Genomic DNA, 21,494 nt, shown 5'->3' on the forward strand with positions numbered 1-21,494 from the left:
TAATGGTATTGTAGTTAAGAGGTGTTCAGAAGCCTCTTTACTTCTGGGATATAACCGTCCAGCTCCTCTATTGGTTATAAATCGGTCTAAGACCTGTGAGTCTTTGCCCATGGGTTCAGAGAGCGATATTGCATCACTTATTGAGCTAAACATCCTGCAATAATGTTTAATGAACAAGCAGTCGACATTATTATTATCGTTCAATCAACGTTGTTTGGCAAGATTTGGCCGGGGGGGGGGGGGGGTCATTTCATACCAGTTATGCCAGTTGCTGTAAGGCTTCTGTGCTGGCTAGGGTTCGAATCTCCTGGTGGGAAAGTGTTCTAAGGTTGTATAACTTCTCTTGCGTGTTTAGGCAAGTTGTGCCTTATATATATATATATATATATATATATATATATATATATATATATATATATATATATATATATATGTATATATATATATATATATATATATATATATATATATATATATATATATATATATATATATGTATATATATATATATATATATATATATATATATATATATACATAAATACACACTGCACCAAAGAAGTCACTGATGCTGTCCCTCCGGGGAATAAAATATCTGCAAAAAAATACTGTGTGAATAAATAAATATGAATATACATGCACTTGTAATTATCATTTCCCCATTTCCCACCTTAATTCTTTCATGGGGGTGTGGAGACACTGTCTCTTTCCCACCAGAGAAGAATGGTGATAGATGTAAGGGTTAGATCAATGTCATCCACAGTACTGTGTAGCTGATCGATGTGTAGTTACTACATACTCTTTCACAGGCACAGCCATAATGCAGCGAGAGTGCATAAACACGCTATCTTTGTATTATTGAGTGTGGCTCGTGCATTAGCTTCGGCGGCTCTTGTTGATGTGCATAAGCTCTATAGTACGAGGATTATCATTTTAGGTCATGAGATCCATCAACTGGGGGTGAGGGGAAGGGGGGCTGCCCAGTGTTGATGGATGGCTCTTTCCTGTCCAAAGTTTAAACTGGAAGGTGGTCTTTGCACTGACGTGTAAATAGATTGTCATTGACCTTCCCTGTAATTCAATGACTGCTGCCCCATTGAATGCTTGCCCTTGTTCCTGTTCTTAACTCACTGTGGAGGGCATACTTCCACCAGCCACTGATCACGCAACTTTTCAGTTTCGACTGCGTCATCCTCTGATCACTCTGGGGAGCATCTGCTCTCCACGTTTCATGTCATCAAATGTGACCAGTTCGCCATCAATTATGCCTTCCCTCGCTGCTTGTAATAACGTGATTGTGCGCACCCCTTTCCTGCTTGTAAGAAGTCACGATGTCGTACTCCCACTCGACCCCCGTGCTAGTACCTTGAATGAATCCACATTAAAAAAATTTGACATCTATGTGAGCTAAATACCCTAAGCCTAATTACTCGGACAGCAATACCGATACTGATCTGAAGATCCATATCACTTGCCATCGTCTCTGGGCACCAATATTACCCCTGCATCCCCTATTGGTCTGACACACGCTTTATCGAAATCTAGTCACAAGTACTGGCCGACTGCCTTTCTCTGCTGCTTCACATTGATTAGGTTATGTTAGCGATTACCAAAAATGTATGGGTGCATTCTTGCATTAAAACTGTCATTATGCTGCCCTATATTTCAGGGAGAGGCCCTTATTTTAGCATAGAAATACACTTTACAACCAGTACACACCGTTTTTTTTAGAATCAACTGTTATTTGTTATAATATTGGATATTTCTTTATTTTGTTATTCATTGTTATAATAATAGATATTTCTTTATTTTATGTTATTCGATGTATATTGTATTATGAACAAATGCCACCATACGTCATTCAGTAAAGGAGACGATGTCAACGCCATCTGTTGACCGCACCCGACTCTATTGTTATGTTCCCCGGTAGAAGGCTGCGATGGTAGTTACACCTGTGTAGTTTCCTTATTACTATACAATTTTTACTCCTCATACGTGATGTGGGAGGTACCTTGGTCAGGCGTCAGTTTACCCGGAGTGACCAACACAGGCGGTCTTGAACGTAAGACGTGTTTCAGTGGGGTGGGATAGTGAATTGTCTGTGATAACTAGTGAGGTAATGGTAAATGGACCGACGTATCTCGGGATGGTCCAATTGAGTTACGTGATGGAATTAGCGTCCGTCTGTTCTCTAAGTTAAGGCTTGATAAGGACAATTGGGCAATTATGATTCAATCAGTGCTGACTGGGAAAGGCCAAACTGCGTACTCAATACCTTCAGTAAGTGACTCAAGTGACTATGACGCTGTCAAGAAGTTGATGGAAACTTAAGAGTTGGTTCCTGAGGCATATCGGCAGACCTTAAGTGTCTGCATTTCGAGACCAAAAGCCAAAATGACCAAAATGCCATAAGAAGCATTTCGTGACCTTAAGACAACGGACAACCACAGAGCAAACTTTTAAGAAGTTTGCTTGCATTAAGGAACGGTTAGCTTAAGAATGGTTGTGTGAGTGTGTGTGTTTTTCGGAAGGTTGAAACTAAGGAGCTGCTGGAACAACTTATCCTGTTTGAAGATTTAAAGAAGTGTTTATCTGGTGATCTGAAAACGTACTTGGAGGAACAAGAAGTACACACATTCGGTGCTGCGGTCACCATGGCTGAATAATACATTTTAACCCATAGGCCCTCTATAAGATATGTTTCAAAGCCCTACTCAAAAACCTTTTACAAAGTGTTAGCAGGAGGAATGAACCATCCCCCATTGTGCCATGAAAAAAAACAGGTAATCAAAGACGAAAAATCCCTAGGAGTGATAGTGTGTTAGACATGTTCGAAGACGCTTAGCAGTGTCTGCTAAGTATAAGAACAGGGCAGATAACGACCCGCATAGGGAGATTATGCTGGCGAGTTGACACTACCAGGGGGGGACACCCGCTCCCTATGGTCAGGTAGGAGGGAGACGCCAGGATTGTTTGCCCCATACACTTCGACAGGGTATGTACCGAGTGACCAGTGTGGTAGGTCAGTACTAATTCTCAGAAGTGGAGCAGCCCATTCTCTGACTTTGAAGAGCTCGTTTCTCAAGGAAGTGCCTACTGAAGTGTCATTTCAGGTGAGTTTCCCTCCACTTTGTATGTTGTCCCTCATAGTAGAGGTTTACTTGGAATCGCCATATTTTAAAGGCAGGTGAACATTGGAAGTAGTAGACCATCTTCCTATAGAAGGGAATACTGGCCAATGACTTACCTTTGGCCAGTACCCATCGCCATGCTTGGTGCAGACCCTGTAAAAGATGTGGTAAGGGCAGTAATAGCAGTCAAAAACCAGATCATAGGTGAAAACGCAGTTAGGATTAGATGCTCTGTTCAACTCTACACCTACCCAACAGGTCGCCGACAGTACTCAATCTATCAACTCTCCTCCAGAACCGAAGCACTGAATAAGTCACCTTGATTGCGGAGCAGAAGAAAACCCCTAGGCGAAAGCTCTCGTAGACACCTTAGATTCAGGATCGGAGACAGGTGACCAGTACTTCTGGCAGGATAAGGTACTGTGTCGGAAGTATCGACCAAGAACACCCAGACTCCAGAGGTAGGTACACAGGTAGTCGTGCCCTCAGTGTTGAGCACCAAACTGTTGGAAAGAGCTCTTGATGTTTTATTTTCTGGACATTGCAGGATTACGAAAGTTGTTCATCGGCTACCTGGTTGATACCTGGTTGATGGGGTTCTGGGAGTTCTTCTACTCCCCAAGCCCGGCCCGAGGCCAGGCTCGACTTGTGAGAGTTTGGTCCACCAGGCTGTTGCTTGCAGCGGTCCGCAGGCCCACATACCCACCACAGCCTGGTTGGTCCGGCACTCCTTGGAGGAATAAATCTAGTTTCCTCTTGAAAATGTCCACGGTTGTTCCGGCAATATTTCTTATGCTTGCTGGGAGGACGTTGAACAACCGCGGACCTCGGATGTTTATACAGTGTTCTCTGATTGTGCCTATGGCACCTCTGCTCTTCACTGGTTCTATTCTACATTTTCTTCCATATCGTTTACTCCAGTACGTTGTTATTTTACTGTGTAGATTTGGTACTTGGCCCTCCAGTATCTTCCAGGTGTATATTATTTGATATCTCTCTCGTCTTCTTTCTAGTGAGTACATTTGGAGGGCTTTGAGACGATCCCAATAATTTAGGTGCTTTATTGCGTCTATGCGTGCCGTATATGTTCTCTGTATTCCTTCTATTTCAGCAATCTCTCCTGCTCTGAAGGGGGAAGTGAGTACTGAGCAGTACTCAAGACGGGACAACACAAGTGACTTGAAGAGTACAACCATTGTGATGGGATCCCTGGATTTGAAAGTTCTCGTAATCCATCCTATCATTTTTCTGGCTGTCGCAATATTTGCTTGGTTATGCTCCTTAAACGTTAGGTCGTCAGACATTATTATTCCCAAATCCTTTACATGCTGGATTAACCATTCGAGATTAACTATACACCATTCGAGATGGTGTATAGTCACACGGTGAGAGGACCATTGGAGGTGATCAAGGACAAGTGGGTGTACAAAGAGAACATGGATGCGCTGAACTGGTTATCTACGCACAAAGACATGTTGATTGCGGCATGGGAACTAGCCAAAGAGAACCTGCTACATTCTCAGGTAACTGCAAAGAAGATATTAGACGACAAAATTACTCCGAGGGAATTTCAGGTAGGAGACCTAGTACTGGTATGTTCTCCAATGCTAAAAGAAAGTTTTGAGTACCAAATTTACTAGTTCTTACCCATGTTCTCAAAAACGTTAATGCTACTAACTATATCCTTAGCACTCAAGACTGGAAAAATCGGCATCAGCTGTTGGTACACGTGAACATGGAGTTGTATCAAGGCCGGGACATCTTCCCAGTGACGATGGTGGTCTCAAGAGACCAAGCCAAAGAGGTGATGGGGGACGTTGGTAAGCAAGTAGCATCGAATTCAGAGATTCTGCTGAATCTACTTACCAAGGTGACAAACGTACCCGAGAAGCAAGAGAGATCCGTAATAGATAATCATGCAATATAAGTATTTTCAGAGATAATCCAGGTCTGACATCCGTCTTGAAGCATGACGTTATCCTTGAGGAGGGCGTGAGGCCGATAAAGCAACATCCCTACCGACTTAATCCCCTGTAAGGTGGTGGTAAGACGTGACATGGACTACATGATCCAACATAATCTGATCGCCGCAAGTATTAGTCCGTGGTTGTCCCCAGTTTTATTAGCACCACAAGCCTGGTAATGGGCATAGGTTATGCATAGAAGTGTGTATTGATACCGTCGGTATCAATACTCTCTGTACACTTGCCTAACGAAGTTTGACCACCTCACGGGCTATTGCAGGTACTTCTGACAGAGCGTGATTACTTTTGTGACTCCTGGGTGGTCTTTTTGTGTCAAGTTATGCCATTTAATATATAAAATGCCGCCTCTACATTTCAGCGATTGTTGACTCGTATATTACGCGACGTAGAGAATGCCAGGGTTTACATTGATGACGTGTTGATCTATGACTCCAACTGGGAAGACCATTTGTGGAATATAGAAGCATTCTTATCGGCTATTCAACAAGCTCGGTTGGTAGTCTGTGTATAAATCGTTATTCAAGATATCTAATATTTTTAGGACCTGTGATTGATGGAAGATGGATTGCCCCGAAGAACAACGCAAAAGCCATCGTTCAGTACCCGTCCTCTTCAACACATAAGGTGGTCCTGCGTTTCCTGGATATGGCCGGATTCTACCGTAAATTTGTTCCTAACTTCTCTACTATAGCAGTGACTTTGACAAATCTGAAGAAGGGAGTAAAGTTCATGTAACTAGATTGTCGGCTCCCCTTTGACCCTAAAAGCCATACTATAAACTAAAGTGCCGTACTAAAAGCCGTATCTCTATAGCAAAACCTGATAATCTGAATTTCTGTTCAAAAAACTTTAACTCAAATTAATTTGGGTTACTCAAAGATTCAGATTTATCAGAATTCTTACTTGTGAGCTTTTATAGTACAGTACTTAGATAAGGTAAAATTGTAAAATATTTATGAAATACAGGTTAGTCAGATCTCATAAAAAATGTCACGTAATGAATCTGGGAATAATCTCGGATGACCTAATGATTATTAAGCATAACTTTGCAAAGCATAACATTGCAAACATAGCATCAGCCAGAAAATTGTAAATTTTTTGAATTTTAGGATTGTGAAACCTTTAAATTCAGGGATTCCACCACAATGCCTCTATTCTTCAAATGACTTGTGCTGTTCTACTTCTGCTGAGTACTGCTCAGTACTCGCTTTCAAAACATTAGATAAAATAGCGGGAATTCAGAGAACATGTACAGTACGCATAGACATAATAGGACTGTCTCAAAGCATTCAAAATACTTTCAGAAATAATACAAGATGGGTATCATATAGTATATACATGGAAGGTAATGGAAGACCAGGTCTCAAACATACAAAACAAAATATAAACTTAATGGAATGAGAGAGATGGTAAAAAAAGCACAATCATAGAACACTGTGTGAACATCAGAGGTCCCTGGCTCATCAACCTTCTCCCACCCACCAAATAGAGGAATCTCAATTCAACTAATCTCCAGTTGGAGAACACTTTTCATGCCAGATTTACTTGCCTGATTCGACGAGCAAGAGTTCGCTGAAACTGGGGATGTGGGGGATTTTATCAATTTGTTGGGACTGAGTTCATAGTGAGGCAACATTATATGAAATAGTTAGACCTTGGAAAAGCCACCGAGCATATTTAAAACCAATTTTTTTTCTCCCAAGTTGCAGAGGTTTTGGTTCAGTAAAATTTGGACCCTTTTTTTTTTCCTTTGAAAAATCGATTTTGAGGCATGGGAGGTATGGTGACTCATTGTGGCTCCAGTCGCATTTTTAATGATTTTCGTAGATGGACGCAACAATAGAAAGGTTAGGGGGCCTTGAGAAAGCCATTCAGCACATTTAAAACCTATTATATTTTTCATTTTGAGATTTCCAGGTTTTCATTCACAAATATGGACCTGTTTTCCTCTGAAAAAAGGCTTTTGAGGCCAGAGTGTGAGGAAATATACCAATGTGATTAAATACGTTAGGAGATAGGTTCTCTTTGTAGGTGTCCTTCATATGACTGGTTTAAATTACAATTTTGCCCCAAGAAATCGGCTATAGAGCGTGTGAAATATTAGGGTATGAATGTAAATACCCTATACACAGTAGAGAGTATTACGGTATGAATATACTTTGTTAATGTGGCTTTTTCGGAAAGCCACATTATAAAGTACTTGTGTATTGAGCGCACCAAAATTAAAATACATTGTGATTTAATCTTGTAACGTGTTGAACTGTTGCAGAAGGGAACGAGGCCGAACGCTTGTTGTAGTTTGGCCCAGAACTGCACGTCTTGTGGCGGGATATGAGCCAATCAGAGTCGCCGACCGAGAAACCAAGCGCACCGATCAATTTGGGCAGTCAGTACTCCACTCCGTCCAGTGACAGAAGCATAAGGAACTAGGCTTGTGGTCCATTTATACAAAAGGCCGAGAAAGTGCTCCACCCCGACAAGCAGTGTGTTGGCTCGGCGTTTGAGGGAGGTATGTGAAAATTTTCTACCTTGGCATAGTACAGAAATGTAAAGTGCTTTAAGTCTTTATTCAACCTGTCCTCGACTCAAGTCCATTACATCCAGCGGTCGACCCCACAGACGCCTTCATAAAGTTTAACATGCTGTTCATTCAAAACAGGAATTTTCTCAGATATAAATTATTATAATAGCATATTGTGCATTTATAGACATAGGTGTTTAGGTTCTGTTGGCGATTATTTGTATTTGTAGTACGTGGGTGAAGTATTTATAACGTTGTGGTTCGAACAAAATTAGTGAAGCACTTATTCCGGAGGTGTTCCAACGAAATCAATTGGGTCGTGTAAACCGTTTTTCCTTCATAAACAGGAGGTTTGGTGGGTGCACGGAATCACTTTTGGGTCTTCGTTTGGAAGACGGGCTGCTTTATTGGGACTGACTGGTGACTGCAGTGGATTGACATGTATATATATTGTACATAAAACTGAAAATATTTATTTACATTTTAGAGAATACAGACGAGGTATTGTCTTCATTTTTACCCCAAGACTTGCAGATCTTGATAGTCGTGGCCCAGCCTGAATGTGTGGGGCACATGACGGAAGGGGCCTGGCTTGGGGAAGCGGGGGGGGGGGGGTGGAGAACTGTTCCTGACCAGTAAATGTGACATAAGAGAACTCGGTAGGTTTTCAGCGCTATTCCTTCCAGTACCCATGTTGGGGCTGCGCCACAGCAGGGTGGTTATATCCCAAGTCTCCAATCACATTTTTAAAGATTTTCGTAAAAAGAACACATTGAGTTGAAGCCTTGAGACAGCCACTGAGCACATTTAAAACCAAATTCTATGGTTCCTTTTAATTTTAAGATTGCCGGTTTTCGTTCACAAATATGTGCCTCGTGGAGGCATCTCCTATTGCAACGAGCACTTCATATTGCAGCGAATTTAGATTGGTCCCATATACCAATTTAGATTTTAGATTGGATTGAACCAATTTAGATTGGTCCTATATGGTTCATTTAATTCGGGTTGCACTGTACAAGTCTGTGGACCACTTCAAACAGCCTTTTAGATCAAAGTATAAGACGATCCTCCCTCAGGCTGATGTTTAAGAGTAGAAAAGATCTTGAAGTTTACCTGTAATCGGTTACAAGTACTGTACATAGGTATGAGAGATTTTCCCACATATAACTCCAAACAAACAATGCACACACAGGGCATCAACCAGGTTTAACCCTGTAATTCAAAGTAAATTGGAAAAAAAGGCCTTTCATACAAGACCAGAGTGAATTTGAAAGTCAAGGCCTTTAGCCTAGAGCTCACATCCGCAGGTACTGCCTCTGCTAGTTCAGCATCAGATTTGAGCCAGGAATCTGAACCTAGGCTACTCTTAGCATGGTAACAGCCATCCCCAAAGACACAATAGTCACGCTGCACATGTAGTACCCACCAAAGGCAGTGAGTAGTGTGCTGCAGTGATTGATGTACAGTACAATTAAAATAGGGTGTGAGCCACAGTGACAGTTTTCTATCTTTTACAGTAGGGCGACTGATAGATGAAAGGATGAGCGGTCAATGTTGACGAGGAAGGTATGATACGAGCGGACCTGCAGATTAATTCAACAGAGAAGAATTAAATGCCAGGCAAAGAATAGATATCCAATGGACTTGGTAAGTATGGTCCTACTTTTTCATCAGAGGGAGCAAACACATTGGAGAAAGCCAACTGATTGAGGGCAAAGTTCTCAATCGGGGTATTTTCCCTGTAGTATTGATAGTAAGCCTCATTTGTCTAGGAATTGCAAATTTACTTAATGCAATCACTAGTTTCGTTGCACGTGTGTTATTGTTTGAATTTTCCGTTTCTCAGGTTGGCCTTATGTGAGGCAGATTCTGGCTCTTGCAGTAGATTATAAAGGAGTCTTAAGAGGCCTGGTGCATTGCGGTAAGTTTGTGAATAGATGTGAATAGCTGTGTAACCATTTAAGGTGTGTACTGTTGTTGGTTAAAGTGTTCATTTAGTCGTATTTCAGTTACGTTGATAAAGGAAAGCTTTTCATCTTTTGCTTCTAGTAATGCATATATATTGGAAATAATTTACACATTTAGCACTTTCATACTAAATATTAAATTGCTATGAAGTTTGTTTTCTGCTTAAAATAATAGAATTAAAATTAAATACTCGGCAGTATACCTTGAGGGCTGACGCAATTCTCTGCTGGGTCAGGTCAGCTCTGATGTTCTATTATGTCTCGTTATTAAACTAAAAGGAGGAGATAAAATCTAATACTGTATAGATACATAGTTAATAATATTAACTTAATTAGAATTTAGCGACCACTTCTAAATTATTAACCTTCGCACTGACTAAGAGTTCGGAAAGTGGGAGGGGGGGAGGGTTTGGATATTTCCATATCCATTATGGATATCAACACGGCCCACGTTGGTGACATAACATTTTGACGTTGTCAAAATTCTTGTATTAGTTGCCTGAAGGTCCAATAGCCTCGTTTGAGGTAACTACACTGTTTTTGTCTCACAATTAATATCATTAAGGCAATTTCTTCTGTATACAAGGTATTTGGAGTGATCGTGGTCACCTGTAGGACATCACCATAATAAAGTGAAAATAATTACTTCAAATTGAAGTTAAAAAGTGATGAAACACGGATTCTTTAATTACATAAATTGTGACTTTTCCCAATCTAATAATTCGATTGTCGGCAGGAGAGGAAGCATCAACATTGGCGGCCTCTTGTCTGACTCGTATATTCCCCATGAAGCTGTTTCTCATCCATGGACGATGTTAATTGAAGCTTACTCTGGTCTATGGACTTTCTTAGGTAAGAATTTAGTTTTTTTGCTAACTCTAATTCTCGGTGCAGTAAATCAAATAAATTCATTAATCTGAAATGAACCTTGAGTAACAGAACTAATGGTTTAAATCAAATAATAAATACGGCACCATTTGAATTCAAATAATTAATAAGTAACACTCCACTGTGGTAACTGTGTAAAGTTACCTATTTTGTACAGTCCGCTAGACATTAAAATTAAATAGTTAGGTTAACCACATCCTAGCATATAAAGCGCCTCATAAAGATGACCAATAGTGGGTCAGGTTACAGTCAGAAAAGTTCCACATTACTTTTATTGATTTTTCTAAAGATTTTTACTGGTTATTTTGTAGGAGTTAGGGTAGGAAAACAGGTAGTTTACAATGGTTCAAAGATAAATATATTCATATTTAAATTTTAAGACCAAATTCGATTTATTTCTTTTATAGTAATTTGCTATTCAAGCCTTTATTTTGAATGCATTATTTTTGTATGAATGTCGAAGTGGAAAGTTACACAAAACTAGAATTTACGTTTTTCCAGTATAAAGAGCTGTTTTGGGGAGATGTATACAATGTTTTGTACTATTATACCCCCCTTCCTTTCTGGCTCGTTGTCGCCGTGAGAAGGCTTGGTGGGCGGCTGCCAGAGTGTGATGCTTCACGAGTCAAGTCCTCTGTCCTTTTGATGCCATATACTCCTACTGCTGCCTTCACCAATTGTGCCTGAAATCTTTTCCTTTTCCTAATTTCATTTTCCTCCTTCCCCCCCCCCCCCTCTTCTCCTTTCTAATTGTCATATCCTGCCGACCTTCTGCCAGTGTTAATTATTCTACCAGATCTCTTCTGTTATGATGCCCGAGTGTTTGGGGAGGCATAATCTCTTGCCCGTAGAACCCAACGTCTCAAGTGAGGGGACCCTTTTATTGTCAATCCTCATTTCGTTGCTGAACCCGATTTTGACGGACTGATGGTTCTTAAGGTGGCGTTTGTGGGGCGTATTCTCACGACGCACCCCTAGAGGGCCCCGGCATGATCGGCAACATGTCTCTTGTTGGGTGTCCTGCCTCTAATTGTGGCTCCATGGTGGGTACGGGTGCACATTCGGGAATGAAAGTATAACCTCTCGTTTTCATTTTGCTGAATAGTGTTCCTCTGATTTCTCAGGCTCGTGGGGTAGACGACCAAGCCTACGAGTCGGACTGTGTTGGAAGACCGGGCTCTGTTGGCCCTCCCCCCCCCCCTTACATTGGGTCCAGACCTAGCTCCTCCTTTGATCCTCCTGACTACTCTCCTCGGCTCCCCTCCCTCCTCTGTGGTTGGGTCGAGCCATACGCCCACAACGGCGACCACCTCGTCCCCTGGCGTGGCTCTCACTCCTTGTGACTAGTACACCTTTTAACCCCTCTCTGGGGGTTCTCAACGCCGTCCCCGCCATGGCCGTACTCGATCCCTTCCCATACTAAGTACCAAGCCTTGTTTGGTCCTGGTTCGTGGGCTAAATAATTAGAACTACTCTCTCTGGATTCTACACTTGACGATTTCTCACTCCTTAAACACCTTATCGATTCGATGGATGCCTGTTACTTTAAATTCCACCCGTTTAGCTACACATGTCGTCGCTGCTCCTTCACCGGATGCAGCTACCCGCTTAGCCGCATTGTACTGGATTGTGGAGACCCCTGTTCAGATCTCTGAAAACGCTCGATTAAATGCCAATGTTGGCACTGTTCTCCTCCTGCACCATGTTGCAACTGGTGTTAGGAACCTAAAAGACTGCCATGAGGATATTAAACATATCCCCGAAGCCCAAGGCCATCCTGTCCTCCAGGTAGACACGTTCACTCGACCCCCTCGTGGTCGTCGCCGTCAGCCCCTTAGAGTTGTGAAAATCATCTTTGAAAGTAGGACTCTTCCGCCCTCTAAAATTCTTGCTGGTGCCAGATGCTTCGTTCAGGAGTAAATTCCCTCTCCTAGACTTTGCAATAAGTGCTGGAAGTTCGGGCATGGTGTCCTCAAATGCTTAAGTACTGTGTGTGTCCCATGTGTGGGGCCGATGATCACTTTAAAGTCCAAGTGCACTTCTCCCCAGGCTTGCTGACTCAATTGCGGTGAGGCCCACCCTACCCTCTCTGCTCGTATATACACTACAAACTTCAGGAAGCCGTCCTCAACTTGAAACACTGGGATCATCTGCCTTTTCCTGAAGCAAGATGCCAAGTTCGCTGTCTCGCCCCTTTTGCTGTCGTATCCTATGCTCGTGTGTTGCGTTCTACCTCGCCCCATCCTTCCCACCATACTGTCTCACAAGTTTCTAAATCTTAGACCCGAAAACGCCCACCACCACCTCCCTTGTTCCTTTACGTTCTGTCCTGAAGGGACCCCCTCCTGGTTCTCCATCTGAAGTTCCCCCTTCCTACCCAGTCTGCCATGTCTCCTGTGTCTTCTTTCCCCAATCCTTCTTCCTATCTTTCCCTGTCTCTTGGCCCTCCACGCCGCCTGTTTGTCCAAGCTGATGTCCATGATCCTAATAGCAATCTTCATGTTGTTCACTCCCGTTCATCATCTCTTGAGACAATTGAGTCTGTCGCCCAGTACGTTGTTGCTTGAACACCTGTCTCTTTGAGTCGGAAACGTAAGCCTGGTTCCTCTCCTTCGTCCTCCCGGCAGGTACGAAGGCTTCGCTTTCTTCCTCACCCGCCACCTCTGACACACTTGCTGCGTCCCCTTCCATTTCGGTGGTCGGGGCCCCTGTCCCAGCTATGGAGGTTTCTTTAGCCCCCGTTTCCTTCTCCGTTGCTGCCCTTGCTGAGGTGCACTTGCCAGTTTCTGCCCCCCCCCCCCCTCCTGCTGTCCTTGACCTCCACTCTGTTGCCTCCTCCTCCTCCTCCAGACCCTACCCGTCAGCCTCTGGTCTGTCCACCTGCTCCCTTCACTCCATCCTTACTCAGTTTACCCATGCCCCCTAAGCCTGATTTTACTAACCCTGATCCTGAGCTTATTGAATATACTGTGTTCTTCTTTACCTTTGTTTCTTTATTGTTCTCTGTTGCTGTCCTTTCTCTTTTTGATAATGACTCTTCTTCAATGGAATATTCGTGGATTTTATGCCAACTTCCATGAACTCAAACTTCTGATTACACAGTTTTCACCACGTTGTGTTTGTCTCCAGGAATCAAAGCTTTTTGCTCGTCCCGGTCTCTTTCGGGGTTATTCCCCTTTTATTTTTTCTCCACCCCCCCCCCTCCCCTTTTCCAGCTTACTTTACTTCTCTCTTGAGTCGTACTGATATTCCCTTCGTCCCCATACTGTTTCCATCTCCTATTCATTGTTCTGCTGCCCGTGTTTTTGTGAGTAAATAGTATACAGTCTGTTCCATTTACCTCCCCCCAAATGTCCCGCTTTCCCTTCCTGATCATAAGCACCTCCTGGACTCCTTGCCAGTGCTTCTGTTGGGTGATTTCAACTGTCGACATACCCTCTGGGGTGATGTTCTAACAAACTTCTGAGGCCGCCTTCTCGAACTGTTCGTCCTCTATTCTTCCCCGTCTCTTCTGAATTCTGGTGAGCCCACCCATGTGGACTCTTGAACTTGCACCCTTTCCTGTCTTCATCTATCTTTCTGCTCGTCGTCCTTTTGCTTAGATCTCACGTGGAGGGTTCTTGATGACCTCCATAAGTGACCATTTCCACATCTTATTTCCTTTTTCTCTTTTCACCTTCCCATCTCCTTCCCTAGGTGGCAGTTTGCCAAAGCTGACTGGAACCTATTCACTCTGTGCTACTCTCGCTGATCTCTCCTCTCTGCCTCTTCCTCGAGCCCTCCTCTTTTTTCATGACACCATTTTAGATGCTACCCTCTGCTCTATTCCTCGCTCTACCTCCCGGGGCATACAGAAGTGCATTCCCTGGTAGAATGCAGACTGTCTTCGGGCTGTCCGCTGTAAGCGTGCAGCCTGGAAGAAACACCGACGTCGTCAGACGTCCGATTCTTTTTTGTTTCGGAAAGCAAGTGCAGTGGCCTGTAAGACCATTCATACAGCTAAGCGTGAGAGTTGGAAATCTTAAGTTTCCACCATTACGTCAGATATTCCTCTACCGCAGATCTGGAAGAAGATCCGCAAGATTGCGGGCAAGTTCGTTCCAGTTATCTCGCCAGTTCTCCACCTCCGTGGTACTCTTGTGGCGGACCCAGTGCAGGTCGCAACCAAACTGGGTTTCCACTTTTCTAATGTTAGCTCTGGTTCTCATCTTACTCAATCCTTCCTTCCTTCGTAAGCCCGTTCTTGAATCTCATCCCTTAGATTTCTGCTCTCGTCTCCGCCTTCCCTATAACGATTCCTTATCTCTCTCTCTCGACTTCAGTCTGCCCTGGCCCTTTGCGGTTCTATGGCAGCGGGCTCGGATGACATTCATTATGAGATGCTTCGCCATCTCCCTCCTTGCACGTCTCGGTAGTTACTGAGTCTGTATAAACAGGTCTGGGAGTCGTTGTCGGTCCCCGAGGACTGGCTCGATGTCGCTGTACTATCTATTCGGAAACCGGGGTCTCTCGGGACATCCCCTAAGGACTTGGAGAACTTGGGGGTCAATATTCGTACTGCTTTTACTGCGAAGACCTCCGTTGTTGTTGTTGTCCTTTATGACCTGGAAAAGGCTTATGACATAACCTGGAGATACCATGTTCTGTCCCAACTTCGTTCTTTTGGCCTTCGTAGTAATCTCCCTCTTTTTCCAAAGCTTCCTCTCTCGTCATTCTTTAAGTGAAGCTTGGTACCACTCTCTCTGCCTCTTTTCGGCAATACGAGTGTGTACCCAAAGGTAGTGTTCTGATCACTATTTTTCTGGTTGCCCTCAATGGTCTTCTTTCCTCCCTTCCTTCTGGCATCTTCTTCGCTCTTTGTCGACTATCTTACTCTTTGCTGTCGAGGTGGTGATTCTCCTCTCCTTCAATGGCAACTTCAACTTGCGATTGATGTCGTGTCGTCTTGGACCACCAATCATGGCTTAAAGTTCTCTGCAATTAAGACTTGTGCTATGACTTAAGAGAGCATGTCGTCCTTCTTTGTCACTTCATGGTCATCCCCTTGTGTACAAAGATTCTGCGAAGCTTTTGGGGTTAATCTTTGACACTCGTTTGTCTTGGTCGCCCCATATCTCTTACCTCCGAGTTGAATGCTCCAGGGCTCTTAACCTACTTAAGGTTTTGTCCCATACTTCTTGGGGAGCGGATAGGCACACGCTCCTCTATTTGCACTCCTCTCTCTCGTCCTGTCTAAACTCGAATATGGTGTCCCTGCATACTCTTCTGCTTCTCCTTCTACTCTTCACTGTCCTGATCCTTTGCACCATACTGGGTTGCGCCTCAGCTCTGGTGCCTTTCGTTCAACTCCTACCCTCAGCTTGTATGTTGACACTGGCTTCCTCTCTCCAGGACCGCCGTGATCGCTACTGTCTTCGTTATCTTGCATGGTCCTTTCAGTATACTCACTCTCGCCTCTGTCGTGCTTTGATTTTTACCCATCCGGTAGTTCCTGTTCTCTTCACCACCTTCCTCTTTCTGTCCATTTGTCTCGCTTACAAGATTCTCTTTTGATTCGTATTACCAATGTTTCTCCTCGTATTGTCCCGTCCTTGCCCCTGTGGAGGGTCCCCCTTCCCAAATTTTGTACTTCCCTGACCCTCATCACTAAAGCTTTTACCCCTCCTACAGTTTTGAAACGTCTTTTCCTTAAGCACTTTTCTTCATACTCACTCCGTTTCCATCTTCACCGATGGCTCTAAGTTTTTTGACGGTGTAGGCTACTGTTGTTTATCCTGACCACTCTTGTGTGTGTCGCCTTCCTCCGGAGGCTAGCATCTTCACAGCAGAACTTTATGCTATTCTCTATGCTCTTCGTCTCCTGCTTTCTCGTTGTCAATCCTCCTTTGGGGTGGTAGTCGACTCTCGTAGTGCCCTCATGGCTTTAGAGTCCTTTAATCTGGTCCACCCGGTGGTCATAGATTCAACATTGGCTGTTTATCCCCAGTAAATTTAAGTCGGTAGAGTTTTGCTGGGTTCCCAGCCATGTTGGGGTGTCATTAAATGAGCACGTATGCTGCCACTATGGAAGCTATCCGCACTTGTCCCATCTCCCATAAAGATATTCCTTATTCCAGCTTTTACCCAGTTATTCATTCCACCATCCTTGCCTGTTGGCAGGGTTGTTGGCCTTCCGTTACTGGTAACAAACTGCATACTCTTAAAAAGTCATGTCTCTGTGGCCTTCCTTCCTACCACCGTAACCGGCAGTGGGAAACGGCTCTAGCTAGGTTATGTATTGGCCATACATGTTAAAATCACGGTCACTTAATGGAGCACCGCCCTGCTCTTTATTGTCCATATTGCATTGTTCCTCTTACGGTCGTGCACATTCTTGTTGAATGTCCTGACTTCCAGGACGAGCGTGTATCTTGCTTTCCGACCGTCCCTCGCGGTCAATTGTCCATCCATAGAATTCTTGTGAATCGGTTACTTTTGATATCGTTAGCCTTGTGCGTTTCTGTTCTCGTATTGGCATCCTGGGTGATATTTAGCGCCCTCTGATTACTCCGCACGTTTGGTGGTGCTACATAGCCTTCTCGGTTTGGTGCCTTCTTTTGATACTTACTTGTACTATTATATTCCAGAATAATTGGCATATATTTGTTTTAGCAGGCTGTATTCAGTATATATGACTTACTGGATGTGGTTTATTATTTGAGTTCTTTTAAAATTACTTATTTAAATATATTCTAATTGAATATAAAGTTGCAAGAGAGGTTGTTAAAATTTCTTTGGTATATATATTGACAGGTCTAGTCTGATGACGTACTATGTTACTTTTAGCTCTGGTATGATGTTAGATTATATTAATTATAATTTCTAAAATAAATAAAATACTGTATTGATATGTTTGGATGTATTTATTTTAGATATTTTATATTGAAGTAAAATTTTTTTTTTTTTTTTTTTACTTCAGTTTCTTCTTAGATTATTTGTTCACTATCCCCAGTTTGTAATTACGAGTGTACTAAACATACCGATGGCTCCAAATTTGATAGTGATCATTGGAACTTAAAGATAAACTACATGAAATAATAAAACTTTAAAATGAATATGTACTACTGAAGGTACTGACTAGTGTTATGGCAAGCAGGATGTGTTAATTGGCACACAGTTAAGTTCAAAATTGTGATTAATCTTTTGTGTTAAACCATTGCAGAAGGAAACGAGGCCGACGACAGTTGTTTGGCCCAGAACTGTACGCTTGGTGGCGGGAAATGAGAGCCAATCAGTCGCCGACCGAGACAAGAGCACGAATAAATGTGGACAGTCTGTGCTCAGTCCAGCGACAGAAACAGTACTCGGCTCGCTGTGCACCGAGAAGTGCTTCGCTCAGTCCAGGGACATAAACATAAATACGATCACCACAGCAAGCTGTGTATTAGTTCGGCGTTTGGAAGAGTCGTCTGAGGGAGACGCGTGGAATTTGTCGACCTTGGATGGGAAGACGACTTGAAATTCATTACGTGGGCAACAGCGGTGGATGGTGCAGAAATAGTGATTCAGTCTCTATTGGTGCGATATGATACTGACTGGTGACGGCAGTGGATTGACATCTGCACACACTATACATAAAACTAAATATATATATATAATTTTTGTTAAAGAATATAGTTAAGGTAGTTTGTCTTGGTAATCATTTCCCCCGAAGATTTGAGGAAATTTATAAAGTGAATTAATGTATAATGACTTGTAGTAAATATATAACTTTGGAAATAGAACATTTTCTGTATTTAACTGACATTGTAATTATAAGGTGTGAAGGATAGATGAAATTGTTAATGTAATGTCCATTGAGGTTTGTTGAAGACCTGTTGTGCCCTCTGTAATCCTTTTTGCGCTACCGCTCACAGGATGAGCATGGGGTGCACAATAAACTAGCGTCCCCCGGCGGCAACAGTGCTGCCCATCCTGACTGTGTTTACCTGACGAGAACTGTTCCTGACCAGTACACACGAGACCTCGTAGGTTTTAAATAATATAATTACCATGTAGACAAATGTTGGAGATTTACCACAACAAGTGGTTATATACCAATAAAAGTAAATATTCTTACAAACTTTTGAATTTGGGGAATGAAAGTCACATACAATCTATGGGCTCCAGAAATTTTGCCCAACATTCCAGTGTATAAACTAGTCACTGTTTAAACGTACCTATTATGTTTAATAGGCACTTTACGTTTAATACATAGGTAGTACCTTCATGAACTATTTTTCCTCAACATCAGCCATTTCGATAAAACCATCAGAACATCTCAAACACATTTATTCTTCATATCCTGTAGATATTCTTCATATAATGAACTACTGTTTCCCCGACCTCGCTACTAATAGGCATGGTAAGGGATAGTTCCAAGAGTTTTAAAGTATTTTTTTTTTGTTGCAGGTTGCGGCATTGAGGAAATAGCTGGCGATTTGTTGATTCGTCATCATTCATGAAGTGACGTAAGAAGTCAATCGGCGATGAAGATGGTCCAATTTTTCTTGGCAGAAATTGTTCAATGTGAAAGAAATTTAGATAGCTAATCTTAATTAGTTGAATGGTACTTGTAAATAAATCTTGTATGAGGATCAACATCTTGCTACTAATAAAGTTAATACCCGGTACATGTATTGAAGGTATTAGATGTATTGTCTAAAATCAGAGTTAGCTTTTTCACTTTACGTACATGTAAAAAGTATTTATTTTGCCCTATATTAAGTTTCTTGCCATGATGACTTTTGATAATACTTTATTTACCCTGCAATGGTCAATATTGAAATGTCTCAAGTGTTAAATTACTAAAATGTGTGATGTTTTAAGTATGGTAGGCACAGTGTAAACAGTGGTTGTTACCAGTAATTATAATTCAATTCTGGGGCCCCTCTAATATTTGAGAGGGCTCCTTGGTGCTGCGTATTGGAAAGCGCTCGTATTAGCATTCTTGGTGATATTTAGCGCCCTCTGATTATCCCGCACATTTGATGGTGCTACATAGCCTTCCCGGTTTAGTGCCTTCTTTTGATAATTACCTTACCTTCAGGTAGTACATTGACCTACATACAAGTAGGCAACATATACTAACCCGTTCTCGCAAATTTAATAAGTCAATATTGACTTATTAGTTGCGTGCATAGGTGACATACTAAACATAATAGTTTCCCTTGAAAAGCTTCATAGAAAACACCGACCTTACCTAACCTACTTAGTATGTTAAAATAAGCATCTTATAGCTTCATAATTACAATTGTTACTTAACCTATTATAGGTATAGGTTAGGTAATAATTGGAATTACGAAGCGATAAGATGCTTATCTAAACCTACTAAGTAGGTTAGGTAAGATCGGTGTTTTCTATGAAGCTTTTCAAGGGAAACTATTATGTTAAGTATGTCACCTATGCACATATTTAATAAGTCAATATTGACTTATTAAATTTGTGAGAACGGGTTGCATATACCTACCTACATTAATAGTAGGTACAATAGAAAAGTTACCTGCTATTGGTGGCAACACTTAGCTTGCAATGCCACGTGTTGTATCGCCTAGCTTGTAACTGGAGCTAAGTTTCAGGTCTGTGTATCCGTCCTATTTTTCCCCTGTTACCTTGACCCTCCCCCTTGTTGCCCCATGAATCTTCCCATTGGGATAATAAAGAGGTACACGAACAAATTTGTATTGAAATCCAACAAATAGTTTTCGTAGGGACGAGTAACAAAGTATCTATTTGAATAGGCAGACATGACCTATTGCAAATTTGCACATTTTCCTATTTAAATAACAGCCCAACAAATGTGGCAGAATTTTCAAAACAGAAACGTACCTATTTGAATAGGTAGGTCCTACCTATTCAAATAGGTCCGACCTATTCAAATAGGGCGGACCTATTTGAATAGGTAGATTTGGTATATGGGCAAATTTGCAACAACAGTCCAACAAATGTGTGTGAATTTTCAAAACAGAAAAAGTACCTATTTGAATAGGTCGGACCTATTTGAATAGGTAGATTTGGTGTATGAGCAAATTTGCAAGTCAAACAAATGTGGAAGAATTTTCAAAACAAACAGTACCTATTTGAATAGGTCGGACCTATTTGAATAAGTAGATTTGGTGTATGAGCAAATTTGCAACAGTCCAACAAATGTGGAAGTATTTTCAAAAAAGAAAAAGTACCTATTTGAATAGGTAGGACCTATTTGAATAGGTCGGACCTATTTGAATAGGTAGGACCTATTTGAATAGGTAGATTTGGTGTATAAGCAAATTTGCAACAGTCCAACAAATGTGGAAGTATTTTCAAAAAAGAAAAAGTACCTATTTGAATAGGTAGGACCTATTTGAATAGGTAGGACCTATTTGAATAGGTAGATTTGGTGTATAAGCAAATTTGCAGCAGTCCAACAAATGTGGAAGTATTTTCAAAACAGAAAAAGTACCTATTTGAATAGGTAGGACCTATTTGAATAGGTAGGACCTATTTGAATAGGTAGATTTGGTGTATGAGCAAATTTGCAACAGTCCAACAAATGTGGAAGAATTTTCAAAACAGAAAAAGTACCTATTTGAATAGGTCGGACCTATTTGAATAGGTAGGACCTATTTGAATAGGTAGGACCTATTTGAATAGGTAGGACCTATTTGAATAGGTAGGACCTATTTGAATAGGTAGATTTGGTGTATGAGCAAATTTGCAACAGTCCAACAAATGTGGAAGTATTTTCAAAACAGAAAAAGTACCTATTTGAATAGGTAGGACCTATTTGAATAGGTAGGACCTATTTGAATAGGTAGGACCTATTTGAATAGGTAGATTTGGTGTATAAGCAAATTTGCAAGTCCAACAAATGTGGAAGTATTTTCAAAACAGAAAAAGTACCTATTTGAATAGGTCGGACCTATTTGAATAGGTAGGACCTATTTGAATAGGCAGGACCTATTTGAATAGGTAGATTTGGTGTATGAGCAAATTTGCAACAGTC

General features: G+C 41.9%; 1 long non-coding RNA gene across 7 annotated transcripts; it reads left to right on the forward strand.

Moving 5' to 3' along the window:
- Window positions 1-2,013: 2,013 nt before the first annotated feature.
- Window positions 2,014-19,698, forward strand: LOC138364878 (uncharacterized). Of its 7 annotated transcripts, XR_011228575.1 has the most exons (8): window positions 2,014-3,113; window positions 3,390-3,592; window positions 7,386-7,625; window positions 9,155-9,284; window positions 9,484-9,558; window positions 10,341-10,456; window positions 17,694-18,049; window positions 18,923-19,698. It is a non-coding gene; the product is annotated as an uncharacterized lncRNA (long non-coding RNA). The 7 variants fall into 7 exon arrangements; XR_011228559.1 differs by lacking the exon at window positions 18,923-19,698 and having other exon boundaries at window positions 17,694-18,309; XR_011228588.1 differs by lacking the exon at window positions 18,923-19,698 and having other exon boundaries at window positions 3,390-3,548; window positions 17,694-18,309.
- Window positions 19,699-21,494: the final 1,796 nt, after the last annotated feature.

This window comes from Procambarus clarkii, chromosome 2 (genome assembly GCF_040958095.1).
Source record: "Procambarus clarkii isolate CNS0578487 chromosome 2, FALCON_Pclarkii_2.0, whole genome shotgun sequence".
NCBI lineage: Eukaryota > Metazoa > Arthropoda > Malacostraca > Decapoda > Cambaridae > Procambarus > Procambarus clarkii.